General features: G+C 40.8%; 1 protein-coding gene across 3 annotated transcripts in view; it reads left to right on the top strand.

The window, feature by feature from the left end:
* The first annotated feature begins 1,273 nt into the window (after positions 1 to 1,273).
* LOC109032035 (GTPase-activating Rap/Ran-GAP domain-like protein 3) overlaps positions 1,274 to 18,530 on the top strand; it is a 480,199-nt gene continuing 462,942 nt past the window's right edge. For 2 of the 3 annotated variants that reach the window (XM_072296201.1, XM_072296202.1), the window contains exon 1: positions 1,274 to 1,508. The gene's annotated coding sequence lies outside the window, so the exon portion shown is untranslated. The remainder of the gene's footprint in view (positions 1,509 to 18,530) is intronic. The other variant, XM_072296203.1, reaches the window with a different exon arrangement.

Here is an 18,530-nt window from a genome sequence, read left to right as displayed (position 1 = left end):
AGGGTAATTTTTTACATCCGCCATCGTTACAGATAAGGTCTCATATGCGCTTTTAAAGTTTTTGAAGCTCGTCCGACCTCTCCCGATGACTCGACCCACTGTGCGGCAGCGGGCGTATTACTCAGACTAAGCCTGAATCAGAAAACGCAGTTTTAGGATGATTTTTCAGCGACTGCAGGTAACTTTAAACTGGGAACCCCCCTTCTCTCCCCCCCCCCCCCCCGCGCTGAAAGCGAGCGCCCCGGTGATCGCGTGCGGTGACTCTCGTCCCGCAGACTCCTCGCGCGACTGGGTGCGACCATAGAGTACATAGAGTCGTAATGTAAATGGGAGAGCTGGCGCCATGTTCTGCTCGACGAATTCCGAGCCCGGTGTGCGCCGAGTTCGGGTCGCTTTTTCGATACATTTTCGATCCAAAATGGCGGTGTGCAATACGTGGTAATTCCTATCTCCTTTGTTGTTGTTGTTGTTGTTGTTGTTGTTGTTGTTGTTGTTGTTGTTGTTGTTGTTGTCATCGGATGGCCGGGTACCCGTGTATCGCAAACAATCGATTATGCATCGAAAAAGTGACCCGGCGTCACACAGGAGTCTCGGAATTCGGGACTAGAGTACCTTTATAGACAGAGTATGGCCATTTCTGTTCCGGTTTTTCATTGGTCGCGAGCAAATAGGCCGGTCGATGCTCTTAGGGCCGTAAATAAACAAACAAGATGGCCGTTATCAGCAAGCAAGATTGAGGTTATGCACATCTTACATCCTCCTGTGATAAAGGTGAAAGGCAATTTAACAATGTTTTCATGTGTTTTTCGTGTGCTATTCGTAGATATGCTCGTTTAAATTGTTACTGCCGCTTAATTGAAATTTTTGTCAAATTTAGCTTCTCATCGATGTTACGGTGAGCCGCCATCTTGTTTGTTTATTTACGGCCCTAAGAGCATCATGAAGCCTAAAAACTCGTTGACCAATCAAAAAGCGGAACAGTTTTCCTGTAGTAAAAAGATACGAATGGCCATACTCTGTCTATAAAGGTACTCTATTCGGGACATGGAAAATGCTTAAAAGTGGCGCCAGCTCTCCCACTTACATTACGACTCTATGTACTCTATGGTCCGACTACTTGTTGAGCTCGCGCCGCGTGGCTTTCGTTTCCCGCGCCTCTTCCCGCCTCTTCCCGCCTCTTCCCGCCTCTTCCCGCCTCCTCTGTCACGGCTCCTGCAAATCCTCTCCACTTGTTTGCTCGGCCTCGACATTCGGAGCATTCGCTGCATGTTCTCAGTATCCGGCGTTCGCCCGCGACGCGACGTTCGCAGCCTCCGCCCCGCGGGTTGTTGTGCCCTGGATCGCTGACCTCCGGGTGGGTGTGCGTTAGAGTGTCGCCTAGGTATCTCAATCTATTTCCAAATGATAATCACGGTCGGAACTGTGGTCAACGAGACGTTACCTGTCGTTCCGATGGCTCAGTATCGGTGTCCAAACCACCGACGCAACGGTGGATTATTATTGAATCGGTGAGTGCAGAAACGACTTATCTCTACACGACCGGGAAAGGTGCCAAATGGCAATACTGCCGTGCCAAGGAAGAACGTCGTATGAGCCTTCAAGCTCTGCCAAGTTTCCTTGGATAAGAACCGAATTTATTGGGAATTTTGGAATATATTTTTCCAAAATTTTCAGGCAATTTTGAGCGCAATTTAATCGAAAATATGTGGAAATTTCAAGGAAAAATATCCAAGAATGTCGTCAAAAATACATGTTTTATCAAGGGAAATTTGGCAACTCTCGAATGCTCATACGGCGTTTTTCATCAGTACGGCAGAATAGACTAAGGCAGTGTAACGATGACCTATAGTAAAAAGGATCTCGCATGAACATTTTACACCCTCGTCGTGTCAGGGATCCGAGATTTCTGTAGTTTTTGGCACGTGACTCTTCTAGACTTTCCCTCTGAGCCCATGTGGTGCCTGACGTTGTTTTTGGGCGGCCCCTAATATGTCGATGAAAGTTGAGGGAATTTAGACATCGGCATCTGTGTGCTGAGTAACCAGAGAGTTTAATTCCTGTGGTCCAATCTGGCGCGTTATTTGGGGAGGGTGGGATTGGCTGCTCCTTCCCTTGCACTTGGTAACTTTGGTAAATCTTACTCCATAATATAAGTAATTTGAACATATTTATGCCAAAAGGAACTATGGCTCACGAAAACCCTATGCGCATAGTTGCTTTTAGCATAAATACGTTAATGTATCATGTAAAATTGCGAAAGGAACGCGTAATGCATAAAACCTGAGGTGAGAAGCGCCTCGGTTGGTCAGACCGAGAGGCGGTCAGGGGGCACAGTCCACTGGGTTTGTATAGTTTCATAGCGGCATTTCAAAGAAATTATACTATTCCACTTCCCAGCAAAGATCTTGTCAAAAATCGTTCCTTTTTGGAGACATTCGGGAATTTTGCTGAATTGTGGCCCGGACGAAACCTCATGATAAGGCAATACTCCAGAGATAGTTAAATTTGAGTTCAAAGCTTGTTTCGGCGTTACAGCGTTGCAGAATTTGCATTCTTGCCGCCAAGATACGCTAATTTTTTGAAGTTCCCTGTTGAAAAATGAACTTTCGTTGGTCCCCTTTGAAATCTGAGGCAAAATATATCAATTGATCTGTGCTTCGAGAAGTAAAATAGCATTAACTAAAGTGGTTTTTTCAAACCAAAAACTCCTAAATATCAGAATTTTTTTAAGAGTTTAAAATATAAGCGTTTCAACGGTGTATTGTCAAAACAAAGTCAGAAATCAAGCTAAAACTTTCACTGGAGTACCTATTTTCTATCATAAAGTTCCGTGTACGGTACAAAAATCCCTGCGTCCTCCCAAAAATGGGCAACGGGGGACACAAATGCCTTTTTTTGACAGGCTTTTGTGTCTCTTTTCAAGACATCTTCCAAGACCCATCTTCAGATTTGGCGTATTGAAGACCGTAGATCACAAAAATATGACAGATCTATAATAGGTTTGTACCTAAATAATAGGTAAATTGTGTAGATGAGCAAACTGCACGACCTCCATGACCGCCGATTTTAAAGTATGTACTTCTCCTTATTTTTAGTCTGGGAGCCACAAAGTCACTAAATTGCGTGCCGCCTTTAAAAATTTTTGGGTAGGTATCCTCCGGAGACCCAAAGACACCTTTAAGAGCTTGCTGGCAAACGCGCAGAAAATCCGCTCTCGACTTTTAGGGGCTATTCTCATAACAGATTAAAGCAAAATATTTGTCTTTGGGATGTGCGGTTCCTCCTCCCTCCTCGGAAGCCCATTGGTAGTCTGAAGCGCTTGATTTGGCCAAAATTTCAGCGATTTTCGCAATTTTTCTTTTAACTCAAATGGCAAGCACTTAAGATACAGTACCATATCTTTAATTTTTAAAAACCATCACATTTATACAGAGAATTAAGAGGATATATCGAGTAACAATTAGTTTTCTAGGGAGGTTTTTGTGCCTCTGGAAGCCGATTGCAAAGTCGAAAACCACGTTTTTTTTCAAGTTTTAACTGATTGTCACAAATTTTTTAGAGTGGCCTGGCAAGTTGGCAAGCACGTAAAAATTGGGCCTTCCCAATACGAATAGGTTGAGTCATTGCTTCAAAGAATCATTTTTCCTCTTTTAACTTTAACGATTTTTTGAACATCTGGGCCAATTTCACGCAAGAGATACAGCCAAGTAAAAAGACTTACTGCGAGTAAAATCGCACGAAAATCACATTGGATACCTACATCAATAAAGTTTGAGATCGCTTCTTTATTGCATAATCTACCTAGTTTGTTTCCTGCGTCCACGGTCAATTTTTGGGGTTGAGTTTTCAAAGGTTGAATAAACATAGGAATGTCACGCCGAGAGATCTATAGCATAGATTTGGGAGAGGAAGCATCGGCAGAAAACGTTACAATAATAAACCTTCAAATCTTTACCGCTTAACCGTGATCACTGATCGACACCAATTTAACCAACAAATTATTAAAAAACCGGTGTCGATTCGATCGATTCACTTTGTGACTTTTTAATAGAATCCATACCCTATGTTTTGATAGGGTTCATTGATCAATGAACCGCATTTACAATTAAGAACCACGATTTCTGACTTCGTTTCGGAACAACGTGGGTACCGTTTGTTTCCTAACGCACACAAGAGTTTTCACAGATGAGCCAAAATTTTTAGTTCCGAATAGCGAAATGTAGTCAAAATAATCACGCCATTACATTGCTGAGCAACGAGGGAGCTTACGTGTCAAATTCGCTTCACTTTCATGATTTTATTTAAAATTATTCATAAAAATATGTAAATGAAGAGAAGAAACTTAGTTGGGTTTTATGTTTTATCTTTTGAAATGACAATAATTCCAAAAAACTTTACAAAAACCTCAAAATCATAAGTTGAAAACCGCAAACATCGCAAGTTTGAATAATCGCATTAAACACAGTGCTGCTGGCGCGCACGGCGCGATTCGCATAGTAGCGCCATAGAAGGCCGCAGGATACTTCATGCATTACGCGGTTAGTGCCGTGTAGCACGGTGCGCACAGCGCGTAGTATAGCGCCTTACAAGTCTGCAGGATACTTCATGCATTGCGCGTATAGCACGGTGCGTGCAGCGCGTAGTGTAGCGCCCTACAAGTCTGCAGGATACTTCATGCATTGCGCCTGATTCTAATTGCAGGGATTTAGAAATTCGGACGGCGTTTACTTTTTTTTCTTTCTTTCTTTCTTTTTTTTTGAATGAAAATAATAAAAAAGAATAGAATGAAAGAAAATATCAGGTCAAAATTTTCTTTGATTTTGTTTGAAATCAGTTAGGCGCTCCTGAGTCTTTGTTTGCATTTTACGATTGCTTAAAAGGAAAATACGTATAATAATTGCAACGATTCAGAAAAATCACGTAAAGTTGAATGTATATAGTTACTCCATGCGTACTCGATATCTACAATGGGTTCATGGGAGGAAACTCACGAAAAATTCGCTACGACTTCGCCTTAATTAGTAAAACATTAAAAAACTTAATTACAGTTGAAACGTTCAAATGCTTTTATTTCTATCAAAAACAAGACATTTAATTTTTTTCTTTTTTTTTTTCCTGATGGTTCATTGGCTTTGTGTCTAGCACCTGCAGCCAACTTTAGACTAGAAAGGTACTTAGTTCTCTGTGCGGATAATATGGGGACAGGAGTTTTCCGAGAAAATAAATTTTGTATACTTGCTTTGTGACGTTTTTCAAAAGATTCGCTCCGTTCCAAGCTGAGAAATTTTTTTTCCAGTTTCACGATCGATAAGCAGCTAACGATTGAACAGTTAGGACAAACAAATACTATGTCTATTGATACCACAATGTTGGAGCATCACATGCTTTCACTCTTGGTGGTAGGTACTATAATCACACAATATGGCTTGGGGTTTGGAAAGGAAGCTAGAGGCGAAATTAATTATCTATGGGTGGGGGGAGGAGGACATCGCCGCGGTAATCATTCAGTCTGAGAAAAAATGAGGGTCTAATTTTCAGAGCAGAAAAATTACGTGGGTACCTATCCGACGTTCGTGTTTTAATGTTTCCGTCCTCTTATTATTTCCCTCTCATTTCTCCAAGCTTGAAACAATCTTTTTCACGGTAATGATACGCACTGCAATTTTATTTCTTCGTTTTGCAGTCACTTTTTTCCATGTTTTCCCGCAGCTCTTTTCTAACGTCCACAAAGTATCTTATGCTCAAAATCAATTATCCGTGCTTAGAAAATTCACGCAAATCTCAGCCAGAGCTTCAAGTAATTGCATTTTCGAAAGGAGAAGGGGTCAAAACCAGATATCCCATTTTTTAAAAGAAAAACTGAGAAAAAATATTGGAAATTATTCATTTGTTAAAATGTAAGTACCGCCGTATGTAGAATGTACATCCTAGATACGGGCAAGTTTTTGCGAATTAAACCGAGTTTTCCTGAATATTCATACTTCTTTAATGTGCGAAGTTTTCATATTATTTTACTCGCGGTATATTATCCAAAAAGTCTGAAGATATTGCTGCACTATACCCATGACTTCACTCCATAAAGATCTTGTCAGAGGAAATTTGACAAGTTTAAAAATTCTGATACGCTGTTTTTCCTAAGCGCGGTGGTAAAGCGGACGAAATAAGCTTACGTCGGTGAGTTTATTTAGTAACAACTATGAGGGGTTCCTGTCGAAGGAGCTGTCCGTGTAGGCAAAAAGCGGCTAAAACTCTTGTTCCGAACTTTGTAATTTTATTCTCGGGCGCGAGGGCGAGGTGAGAGATCATGTCTGGAATCTCAATGAGCCTCCGGCGCTTGTTATTTAATTTAATTTCGTTAAACGAGGCCAGTCGCCATGTGGATGGATCTTGGTCGCCACCGGTCGAACCTGAACCCAGACCCCGTGAGCGATCCGCTGCTTCCCGAAATTCTACAACCGCATATCTCCGCGGGAGGCCATTTTTTATCGCACACTTCAAATTCCACCAGGTAAAACTGCTAAACTGAAGAAAACCTGTATGGAATTTATTAAATTGAGTTCGGGTTAAATACTGAAGTACCTCGGTATACCGAAGCACTTCATTTGTGTGACCCGAACCCTTTCGGTACTTATCGGAGTACTTCAGATATTTGACCCGAACTTCGGCAGCTGGACATCCCGCTTTCAGATGTGCGATCCGAAAACTTCAGAAATCCATATCATTTGGATTACATTTTGCAATAAGGAACCACTTTCTCTGGCTCTTCCATATAAAGCACCTTTCTGCATAGGGAAACCAATGGCATACACGGTGTTTTCAAAATGAGTGAAAAATAGTGGTTCCTTATTACAAAATGTAATCCATTTCTACTTCGCATCCTTTACACGAAATTTTTCCTCCGTAGTTTTTCAACGCAGCAAAGTTTTATACATTAAGTATCAGGTCGTCAGGATAACGAGAAATTCACCGATGAAATTGTTAATTTTCAAGCGCTAATTTTTCTGTTTTTCTCTCGACTTGTTTTTCTTTCATCTCCTCGAGAGTAACTTCTACTTCCGCTCTGTAAAAAAATCAATCCAGGAGAGCTGTTCACCGAGGGTCTGCGATTAAACGTAATTGAACCGAATAATCACACAGTTTTAGTGTTTTCTCGTTCTAATTTTTCAATAACATGTAGCACTTTTGCATTTTCATTCCAGTCATCATAACTGTTACAGTGTAACTTTCATGGAACGTTGAACATTCGGAGAGAAAATAGTGAAATGTTCACCATTTGTTTAGTATTAATAAAAGTATACCCCGTGCAAAATTAATCTTTGATGTTACATTTGCAGAGATAAGTAAGGCTCAAAATAGGAGTAAGAGAAATTATTTAGCAACATGGACAAACCGTAATAATAGAGATAACATATTTCTCGATTGTAGTGATTCAAAATGTTCACTGGTATCCTCCCCCCCCCCCCCTTTCTTTATATTTTTCAAAGATGCTGAGTATACCAATATTCCTGTACCGAGAAAAAAAAAAAAATGTTAATAACGCAAAATGAGACCACCCAACCGTAATGGGTTCCTTTTTTCCTCCAAATGAAAATAGACTTTGAGTACAGTGAAGGTACAACCTATACGTTGATTGAGAATTTATTTGCCTCCCCTCCGAATCAACGTGAGACCTTATTTACCAATATGCACGAGTACCAACACAGCCAAAGACAAGAGAGATGTATTCCGACCTCGTTTTGTAAATTTTACCCCGGATCTGAGCGACACCTCATAGGCAGTACAGAGCGGAGAATCGCGAGTTAACGCTCCGCGCCTTCAATTTTGCAGATGCAACACGGACACCCATCAAGTACGAATAGTCGTATCTCTGCGCCGTCGTCCACGCGCATCTTATCCCTTGCTCTGTTTCCATATTGTGTTGATTTCGTTTGTCTCATGTGTAGTGCTGCTTCAAGGGCTACGTGAGCAGCACAGTCGAAGATCGAAAAGAAGTAATCCGGCCGCGATTTTCAATTTTTCTCCCGACTCTCACTAGCAACATATAGCAGAGCATTGCGAGTCCATGTCTCACGACTGACGCCATCGGATCTTAAATTTTTATCATACAATGTGGACATTCATCTAGCACGAATAGTTGCGTCGCGCTCAGGTGTCTCTTATTTTTGACATTTGAAATAAATTAAGGTTAAGTTTGCTCAAAATATGCTCTGGTGTGTGCAAATAAGTAGGTATTTTGAAAAATTTCTACCCCTCCCCCCCATCCCCCACAAAAAACCTCCAAAATTTAAAATTTTAGCATCGTAGTAGCCTCCAGTGCCTCTCAGGACCTCCGGTTTATAGTTCCTGGACCTCCATTTAGGTAACGTTGCATGGTGTCAACGATCATGGTGTCAACAAACAGAAAAATATCTTCCTATGAGTAAAATTAGAAAATTTAGTGTACAGGAGAGGTTTGGGCCACGTTCAGTTAGATTAAGTTAGTTTAGGTCAGGATAAGTCGTTTAGATTAGGTAAAGTTAGGTAGAGTAAGGTCGGGGAAAGTTAAGTTCTGTGAAAGTCGGTTAGGTCTTGTAAGGTAAAGTCGGGCAAAGTCGGGTAAGGTTGGGTTAGGTTAGGTTAGGTTAGGTTAGGTTAGGTTAGATTAGGTTAGGTGTTTGAGTAAATAACACAAGAAAAACAAGACTTGACATTGGAAAGATGTTATAGAGGGAAGTTTTAAGTTTCGTTGACGTCGTGATCGTTGACACCGTGATCATATTTCATTAGAATCAGAATTTTGTATTTTTGGATGCCCATGGTGTCAACAAAAACTTAGAGAAACTGTTTCTTGACACCGTAATCGTTGACACCAGGCTACGTAATCTCCGTTTACCACTATCATACGTGCGAGCACTTTTCTTAACTCTTTACTTCCTCTGCTCCCGTTCACTTATGAATTTTTTTGCATATTTTCTCGGTCATAATTTGTTTTCTATTCTAAATTTGCTACCTGTCGGAGGGGCGTGTCTTCGGCGCGCCTAGGAGCGTATCTGGCAGATTGACCTTACGGCAACTCCGAGCCTGCTTCTGAGCCCGTTCTCTTACAACTACATTTATTCACTTATTGCTCCCCTCGCTATCACGGCAGGGTAAGATTGGCTTCCTGCTTTCGTATAGGACAGAGCGCGTTTATAGGGCCCGTGCCGCTCCCCCGCGGGGACAAACCACAGTGAATGAAGGAGTCCGTCAAAGTCACTGGCGTGGCGTGAATGACGATATATCGATTGCTATGCCCTTTAAACCTATGGAGAAGGATCGATAAACGGGGTGTTCGCAGCGAACACCTTAGTAATCGATTCTTCACCATAGGTTTAAATGGCATAACCATCGATACATCGCAATTCACGCCACGCCACTGGTCAAAGTTATACAGCATAACAGATTGTCAGATCCGTTCTGACCGAAAGTTCCGGGCGTAGCACCTGGAGCAATCCAAGCTACGGCTCCAGCACCCGGAAGTCTCGGCCTCTGAGCCCGGAACAGACGGTATGTCTGTATAGATCGTAACTTTTTTTTCAGTGCGTTTTTTTCCCGGAGGACTTCAAAAGAAGCCATCAACCGGGCATTTTCGATCAAAGGAGTACAAGATGATAATGGATGCGATGTTCCCCTGCTCGCGTCCCGGCCTCTCCCTCAGCCAACCTCCTTTCTTCATTCCCGGCTCGTCGGTTGTTCTTATTGACACAGGCCCAAGTTAGGTATCTGTCGATTTGAGCCAGCGTATGAGACTCTTTGACAGTTGCCGTTTGAGCTAGAATTATGTGCCGGAATTGTTCGCCGGAATAATTCTCGCCGCTTTCTCAGAGAGATCGGCTTCGAGCCACCACAGGAGGAAAACAGATAGCATTATCGGCGATTCAGCCGAGAGCTGAGCTTGTGCGTGTAAAGTGTCGCCCAAGTTCTGAGTAGGTATGCAACTTCACGCTGGCATTATCTAATTTTAACCTCAAAATATTTTTTTTTATTTTTTATTTTTGCAGGTTATTTAGGTTCTGGCGATTGTTGAACCGTTATCGAATGATCCGGATCGATAAATCCCTATCTTAACAATGTTTTTTATCGATCAAGGTCATTCGATATCCATTCAACATCTATAGACAAGAGTTTGACGTAGAAATTATTAACCTCAAAATCAATGAAATAGTAGTCCTCCTAAAGCACGCCTCAATATAAGAGATGCCTCTTCACCATTCAGTGGTTTTAAGAGCTTGCATGCAATCGTATTTCCTCTCAAGCAGATCTCTAGAGGAAACCGAAATACAAATAATTAATCAGTGTACATATTAATTGAATCTAATAAGAGGCGGTAGGTTTAAGATTTCGAATACTTTTTTTTTTTTTTTTTTTTTTTTTTTTTTTTTTTTTTTTTTTTTTTTTTTGCAAAATTGACACGGAGTTTGACGGCATTTGACCGATCGTTGACCTAAACCGAAAAAAAGTGAAGTTGATTGAACATTCTAGATGTAAAAAAAATCGTGCGAGAACCTAATATGCTGAATTACTAGCTTTAGCAGTTAGTTTTACACATTGGCATTGCTGACGTAACTGCTGTAGCGGTTAATTCAGCATTTGAACTACATTTTGCAATTAGGAACTATAAATTCTAGCCCGGTTTAAAAACAACGTATGTGCCATTAGTTTCCCTATGCACATAAGTGTTTTTTCGGATGAATCAGAATTTATAGGTCCAAATTGCAAAATGTAGTTCATTTAAGGTTCTCGCACGATTTTTTTTTTACACCCAGAATGTTAAAGCAACTTCACTTTTCTTCGGTGTATAAAAGGGGCTTCTTCTTGCACGAACTCGATTATATTGACAGAAGATGCACAAAAAGGCAATCGAGATTTTGAGGCAATTTTGAGCCAATGCGTGGGCTGGCCGTGCTTGTCTTGTCTCCTTCTCTGCGAAGGAAACTTAAATCCCCCGATTTGTTTTACTTTGATGCTCTTCGCGCTGAGGTGGAGTGACGACATTTTTCTCGCTGTAAGCACGTGCGTCTAACAAACTCAGCGCAGCAGTTGTCAATGTGAACAAGGTATTCGAATAAACGAGCAAATCACTATTTCCACTAATTTTCTTCCAAATCGAAGTCACGGCAACGCAGCGTGTCTCAGGCTTTCATTATTCAGCGTTTGCGATTTAAGTCTCTTTTTGATTGAGGATGTTTGCCTCAAAATATGAGCGCAGCGACTGTCGACTGAAACATTCAATCGTCGAGCATTTGCCATATTATTGACAGTGATAGCTAGCTTTGAAAATGTATTCTTGACTTTCTCACCATTTTAAGTGCCTTGCGGAGGAGGACTCTGAAGTGAGTGTGGCAGATGATGGATACGCAACAGATTCTTGAAATTTCGCCTTTTATCGGATATTATAAAACTCAGCTGAAATGGAGGTCTGTGTTAGTCGGGTGCATACATCAAAGGCGTATTCAGGAAGAGGGTGTGGTAGCCGTACCCCCCCCTCCCCCCACGTTTGCCGGAGTAAAAGGGAAGAAAGAAGGAAGAACCGTCATAGAACAGACTGTCCCATGGTGTTTTTTTTTTTTTTTTTTTGGAAATCAATCCCTACCTCTTGGCCTTTCTCCCGATGTCCGGATTACCATCCCTAAAAATAAACCGCCATTATTTTCATTCATATAGGAGTATTTAATCTTTGATGTCCCTCCTCCCCTCCCCATTAAACATTTAAGACACGCCACTCCCTCAGGGTGGCAAAATTTCATGAAAAATAAAATCTTGAAATGGCACGTGAAATATTTCATGTTTCAGAAATTTATGGAAGATACTAAAAATACCGGTTCCTTTTCATGCTTCGCAAAATGTAAAAATTGTGACTTCCTTCTATTTTTGTGTGTTCGAGTGCGGATTGCATATACAGTAGCCTCTGAAAAATATGAAATATTTCACAGTCTCATGAAATTTCATGACATATTTCGCTGAAATTTTCAATTTTTCATTTCTTCCTTAGGTTTCATGCCACCTTGTACTTCCCTCCTTCCCATAAAACTACAACCATACTATCATGCTAAGGGAAAACGCTGTATGAACCTTCAGGCGTTGCCAAATTTCCTCTCATAAAACGCGAATTTCCTGGTAAATTTATGAATATTTTCCTCCCAATTTTTCAGATAATTTAGTTCACAATTTTACTCAAGGATTCTGAAAATTGAAAGGAAAAATATTCATAACTCTCCTCAAAAATGAACATTTTATCGAAGGAAATTCGGCAACTCTCGAATGTTCGTACGGCGTTTTTCCTTAGCAAGGCAGTACACCACTGTGTACCTATCTTGCTGGGATGAAGCAACAAGTTCTCTGATAAAGCTCGGAAAGCACAATATCACGAGGCAGAGCGCGCAGCGGGCAGAATTCTACCCGTAACAGAAATGGCCTCTTAAAACAAATCATAGTTTATCGTATCTCTAAGATCCCTTTCCGCCAAAGGATGGAAAGGGGGGGATGTTAATAAACGTGACAACGACGCCCGCGTGTAAAGAAGTTAGTCTGCACGAGAAGGAAAAGGGGAGGAAGAGGGGATTTGTTGCGTGTAAGACTGGTTGCGGCGGCAAAGGAGCAAGCGTAAAAAGTCACCCATAATCCCCGGCCGAGTTCTTTGATAAAACAGGCGTCCTACAATAAGGGATTAGCGGATGAAATGAGACCCCATCCGAGGGACGGAAAGGCCCCGGCGCAGGGTTAATAGAAATTATAAATTAAATGGCTAAATGCGTAATAGGGGTATTAATTAAGCGGGTAAATAGAGCGCACTAATGCAGCGGCCACGGTGATGTTATGAAGATAGACGGGCTTCAGTGCATTCGGTGTTCAGCAGCGTTGCCGAATAATGGACCACTAGACAAGGTACGAATTTCAGCATTCTAATACATGTTTCTTAACCAAAATTTCACGTAAAACACGATACGCACAACGAAAATTACCGAAATTAACTCCTTACGAAGATATTTGATGATTCTTGATGCGTGAATTGAAACGACCCGCTCATGAAAACTCAATGCTCTACGTGATTCACATCGCGCGCTAAACGTTATCATGAACGTCTCAGCGATATAAAAATCTGGCAACCTCGGTCTTGACGCTTTGGCTCAGCTATAGCAAACTGCTTATAGTTTGAACAACACATGGTGGGAAATGAACATTGCTCGATTGAGAAGCTTGCTGAAACCATCATAGTGCGCGATTTGACTCACGTAGAGCTTTGAGTTTCTTGTGAGCGGGCAGTTCAAATTCCTTGTAACCAATGTGAAATAAAAAGGTTAATATCTTCGTTAGGAGTTGGTTTCAGTAATTTTCGTTGCGCAAATCGTGTTCTACGTGAAATTTTGGATAAGAAACATGTATTAGAATGCTTAAATTCGTACCCTGTCTAGTGGTCCATTACAGGGTGCCGGTACCCAAAGTTAAAGCGCTAGACTTCAGAGGCCTGTCCTGTGGCTCATAATAAGAATTTCCTCGTATACATTTTCTTTAGGAGGATCTTGTTAGGTTAGCCATGGCTCCCTGAAAGTTATGGAAAATAATTCCTAAATTTTTAATGCAATTTGGAAGTGGTAATGCACCGTTTCAACCAGTGTCAACCGTATCATCAAGTGCACCGCAAATTGTGAAGTAAAGAGTGCATTTTAGACTTTGTCGAAGCGCTCATCGTGATTTTTGAGACATTTTCCATGAGTTACAACTCTTATTTTTGCTCTAGCAAAAGTTTGCAACAAGCGCATTACAGGGCCGGATATACCTACTTGCTGCCCCTTTCTCATTCGTTCTGAAACTTCAATAAAAACCATCAAGTGTGCGTGCCGGAGGGGGAGGGGTGCGTGAGACACGTTTACTTGTGTTGGACACATTTTTTGCAAAAACCCTGTGAACACAATTAGCAGAAGTTCACGGAACTTGGCGTGAAAGTTAAGTTCCGTAAACCTATGTCTGTGTGGAAAAGATCTTCCATTTCTAAGGAATGAGCGAAAAAATTATGAAAGAACTAACATAAATGTGGTTTAATAATTTTAACTTCCGCCACCGCGCCGCGTTGACCGCATTGTATTTGGCGCAATGCGTGAAGTATTCCTACAGTCTTGTAGGCGCAATGCGTTTCACACCGACCACTGCTGACCGCACTGTGTTTGACGCAATGCGTGAAGTATTCATGCAGTCTTGTAGGCGCTAATAGGTGTTACACGCTGCCCGCCGCGCCGAGGGCTTCTCCCTTTTTTTTCAAGTCCTCGTTATCATTGCTCTCTATGCCGCGCCGTCCCAGGCCGAATTGGGTGTTTGGTTTCTCTTTTAACTCGACTAATTAAAGCTGCTGTCTCTTGTATGACCGAAAGACGGAAAAATAGAAATTACCATGCTCTTAGGAAATGAGAGATTTTGTCGCCTTTTCTTGTTATAGTAATTTTTTTTTCTGGATCAGATTTTTTTTATACCTACATTTAAAAAAATTGCAAAATTTGCCGCCATGGCATTGGCTGGGGCCCATGTGGCCACCCCCTAAATTCGGCCCTGGCCCATTATGAACTGCATTTTTTAGAATTCATTTTTTGAGCTCTATGATATCCTAGAACTCGCAGACCAATCAAAAAGCGACACAGACATCCTGTTCTAAAAAGCTACCGATTTGCCATTACTTACGTACTCCGTTATCTTTTCCGGCTCCTTCAGAGCCTTAGAACACTCAACTATTGGAATACGCATCATGAAGTTTCCGTTTACATTGTGTTTGCCTTTTTTATTGAAAAAAAAAAAAAAAAAAACTTAACAGTTCTTGGTTCGGTGAGTAATCGAGGTGACAAAACTACCAGGAGAGGGAACGATTCGACAACACGACGAATAACATTCAAATGGCAGATACCATTTTGTAAGAAATGGCCGCATTAAAAATTTAAGAATTTTTAAATGAGAAATTTAAATTTTCTAGTGAAGGAATAACATTTCGACCATTCCAACGGTTATTATCATTGCTGTTGTTGGGAGATTTTTCCCAACAAAGATTATTATGTGGACTGCACGGTTTACAAAATCGAATATACAATGTTGCAGGGATTTGTCAAATCAGGCATTTCGTCAAATGCCCAAGCAAATGGTCAAATTTTAGTGGATTACGAAATGTTGTAAATTTATGGGGGAGAACTCACGAATTTTCAATTTTTTGGCAAACATAACTCATTATCTATGAGCTCTTCTTCTTTCCTCCTCTACAAGTGCTTTACGTATATTTCAATTTTAAAAATGTAAAAATTTTGTATATTTTAAGACGTGTTGAAGATTTCAAGATAAATGCTCGTTCAGGAACTAAAAATCGTTCAAAATACCTTTGTATGATCCTCATTTTTACAGAAAAGTCATTCTCTCAGGCGTAATGCATTTTTTTTTTTTTCGGATTTAGGAGAAGAATCTAAAATTTTTTTAAGTCAGAATATTTGACTATTTGCTATAGGCATTTGACAAAATGCCTGAATTTACTATTTGCCTTTGACATATACATCTCTAACTAACTTTTTTTTGGAAGAGGACACGATAAACCGAACGGTCAAAGCCGCTGTTCTCAGCTAACTTACGTTATCCTCGACTTTATCGGAACGTAGTCAAACCTAAAATTGTCTGAATGTAAACCAGAAAATGTTAAATGCGATAAGCGTTTTCGGCGTCCTGTCGTCGAGGCATTAAAGCACCGTGGGATGGGTGGGACACCAGTTCATCAGCGGCAGTTTTCCCCGTGCCAACTCGAAATTACTTTTAATTGCTCCATTTTATGTGGTTAGCAGGTGGCCGCGAGTCGAAGCAAATGAATCTACCGTCTTGATAATTAGCTAATTTTCTAATTTCGCGAGGTTTTAAATGAGCAAAGCGCTCAATCCCCGCCATGAAAATGATTAATTACATCAACTCCTGAGACGTGTTCGTCAATGAGCAGCATTATGATTACTTTTCGGAATTAAGGAGATTAAGTATTATTTTTAATCAGTTGATTACACCAAAATGTTGGTCAAGTTTTCTATCATATTTTCAATTTTTATGACGTTCCCTTCTCACACACACCAAGTATTAACATCTTAAATGTATTTTTTTAATTAGAGGAATTTGTGGTAGTTGAAAAACCGTTGATTTCCTCCGAGGGTATTCAGGTTACTTCAGGAATTTGAATTCGAAGTTACTATTATTTTTCCTTTTTGTGCATTAGTGAATTACCATATATTTGTACAAAATATACTTTTTGATGAACATTACATATTTGAAAAGCTTAATTTCAACTTATAAGATGAAACTTGAGGAGTAATATTTACATTTTAGATGTTAAGGTACTGCCTCTGAACATTGAGGCGAAAAAGATAAAACAGTACCATTCCAAAATAAAATCGTATTTGTAATTGAATTTGAGACTGCGGACAGCCATACCCTGCCAAAGGAACCCATGATTGCGTCCGTAGAGCGCATGGATTCGAGACACATAATTTAAACAAAAGAAAATTTTGAGAGCCCCTGAATTCAAAGCTCGTGGGGGCCTGCGACGTTTTAATCCCCGAATGCACCGGTCCCTTTCCGAAAGCGCAAGCGCTTTATGGTTGGGGTGCATATGCAAGCAAGTTTCGTAGGAGGTGCACATTTAGTAATGTAATCCTCCACAGAGTTGATGTTGAGGTCAGCACGTGAATCCGCATTCCTCTCGTACCATCATGCTTTAGCTATTCTATGTAGAAACTTCATTTGCATATTTCTTCAATTTCACCTAAGTTTGACTTGGTTGCACTGAAAAAAAAAAAAGTGAAGTTGATTTAACATGACTTGGTGCACTGAAAAAAGAAAAAGTGAAGTTGATTTAACATGACTTGGTGCACTGAAAAAAGAAACAAGCAGTTCCAACGCCAAAGCGTTGGAGGGCGCTTCTTTAACACTGCGCATGCGAGGAACGTTTTCATACGGCCAAGCGAGAGTATTGCGGACGGACGATGTATAACAAATTGCCTACGTGAAGGTGGTCCGGCAGCAACATACCCGCCGCTAGTCTCTGGAAAACAATAGAAAATAGTAGTTGCGTACGTTGCCAGCGAGCGCGCTGCGAGCGCATCTGTTTCAATTACCTAGCATCGAGTCGGGCCTCTAACTCTCTATTCTCTCTGACATAACCTTAAACCTTCAACTCAGAGCCGCAAACAGCTGACGCTTGACGATGCTGCGCCGAGAAAATGAACCAATCACAAAATAGCACAGTAATACGTCACTAAAATGAAGAGATCACGTGACTGTTCGTGATTTTTTCGAATCAATCTGAAACTACAACCTCGAATATGAGGCATTTAAGCATAACGAAGCCCCAAAATAGTTTAACCAGGTAATACGTCCGTGCGAGATTGTTATGCTTAAAAGCAAAACATTTCACGAAAACTTTTACGAATACCAGATGCAGAAAAAAATCAAATTTTCCCGGGTGTACCAGAATGGCGTCATTACCCATAAGGCAAAACGGTATGTAGTATAGTACATGTTACATCGGGGGAGTCGAACGGCTGGAAAGGGCGCATCTGGTACCCAGAAGCGCCCAAAAGTGAAGTTGATTTAACATGACTTGGTGCACTGAAAAAAGAAAAAGTGAAGTTGATTTAACATGACTTGGTGCACTGAAAAAAAAGTGAAGTTGATTTAACATACTGGATGTTAAAAAAGTTTGCGCGAACTTACAAAATGCTGAATTAACTGCTACAGCAGTTACTTTAGCAATGTCAAGACGTAAAACTAACTGCCGTAGCGGGTAACGTAGCATTTTGCGAGTTCTCGCACCTTGTTTTATTACATTTCGAATGTTAAATCAACTTCACTTTTTTCGGTGTGCACAACCCCACAATTGGCTGTCATAGCTTCAAATCGACCCCAACATTGACTTGTAGAGGAGACGTTTTAATTGTAAGGATAGTCTGGATTTCCGGCCTACCAGCCCAATGGCAACTAAACACCTCAGCGGGAATTTCATTGTCAGCACCTTTGAAGACCGCGGAGCTATAGGTGTTCTGCCGCCATGACAGTCACGTGAAAAGCACGTTAAACTGCGGGTAACTAAACTGAAAACTCCTCAGTTTTTTTTTTTTTTTTTTTTCTGTTGTCTATAAGGAACGCATCTCGTATTTACCTACGTTTACTGATTTATTAGTAATTTAGCTGAGCTCCCCTGCTTTTATTAGCCGAATTCGCCCTTCGTTACTTTGACTGCATGGTGTATTTTTAATAGAGAACGTTCACACACTACTAATGGTACAAAATGCCGCCTTCTATGTGCGGATAATGGAAACATAATGCCCTAGTTAGTAATCTATCACAAAAGCTCAATCCAGCCAAAAATTCAGAGAGATTCCAGCTACCGGTACCATTCCGGAAACCCGGGTTTTTATCTTACCAAACCGAGACCCACTTTTCTCTTTTCTTCCGTGTTAAAGAAGAACGCCGTATGAGTATTCAAATGTTGCCTTTCCTCTCAGGAATTA

Source organism: Bemisia tabaci, chromosome 2, assembly GCF_918797505.1.
Source record: "Bemisia tabaci chromosome 2, PGI_BMITA_v3".
Classification (NCBI taxonomy): Eukaryota; Metazoa; Arthropoda; class Insecta; order Hemiptera; family Aleyrodidae; genus Bemisia; species Bemisia tabaci.
This window is presented reverse-complemented; position numbering and strand designations above follow the sequence as displayed.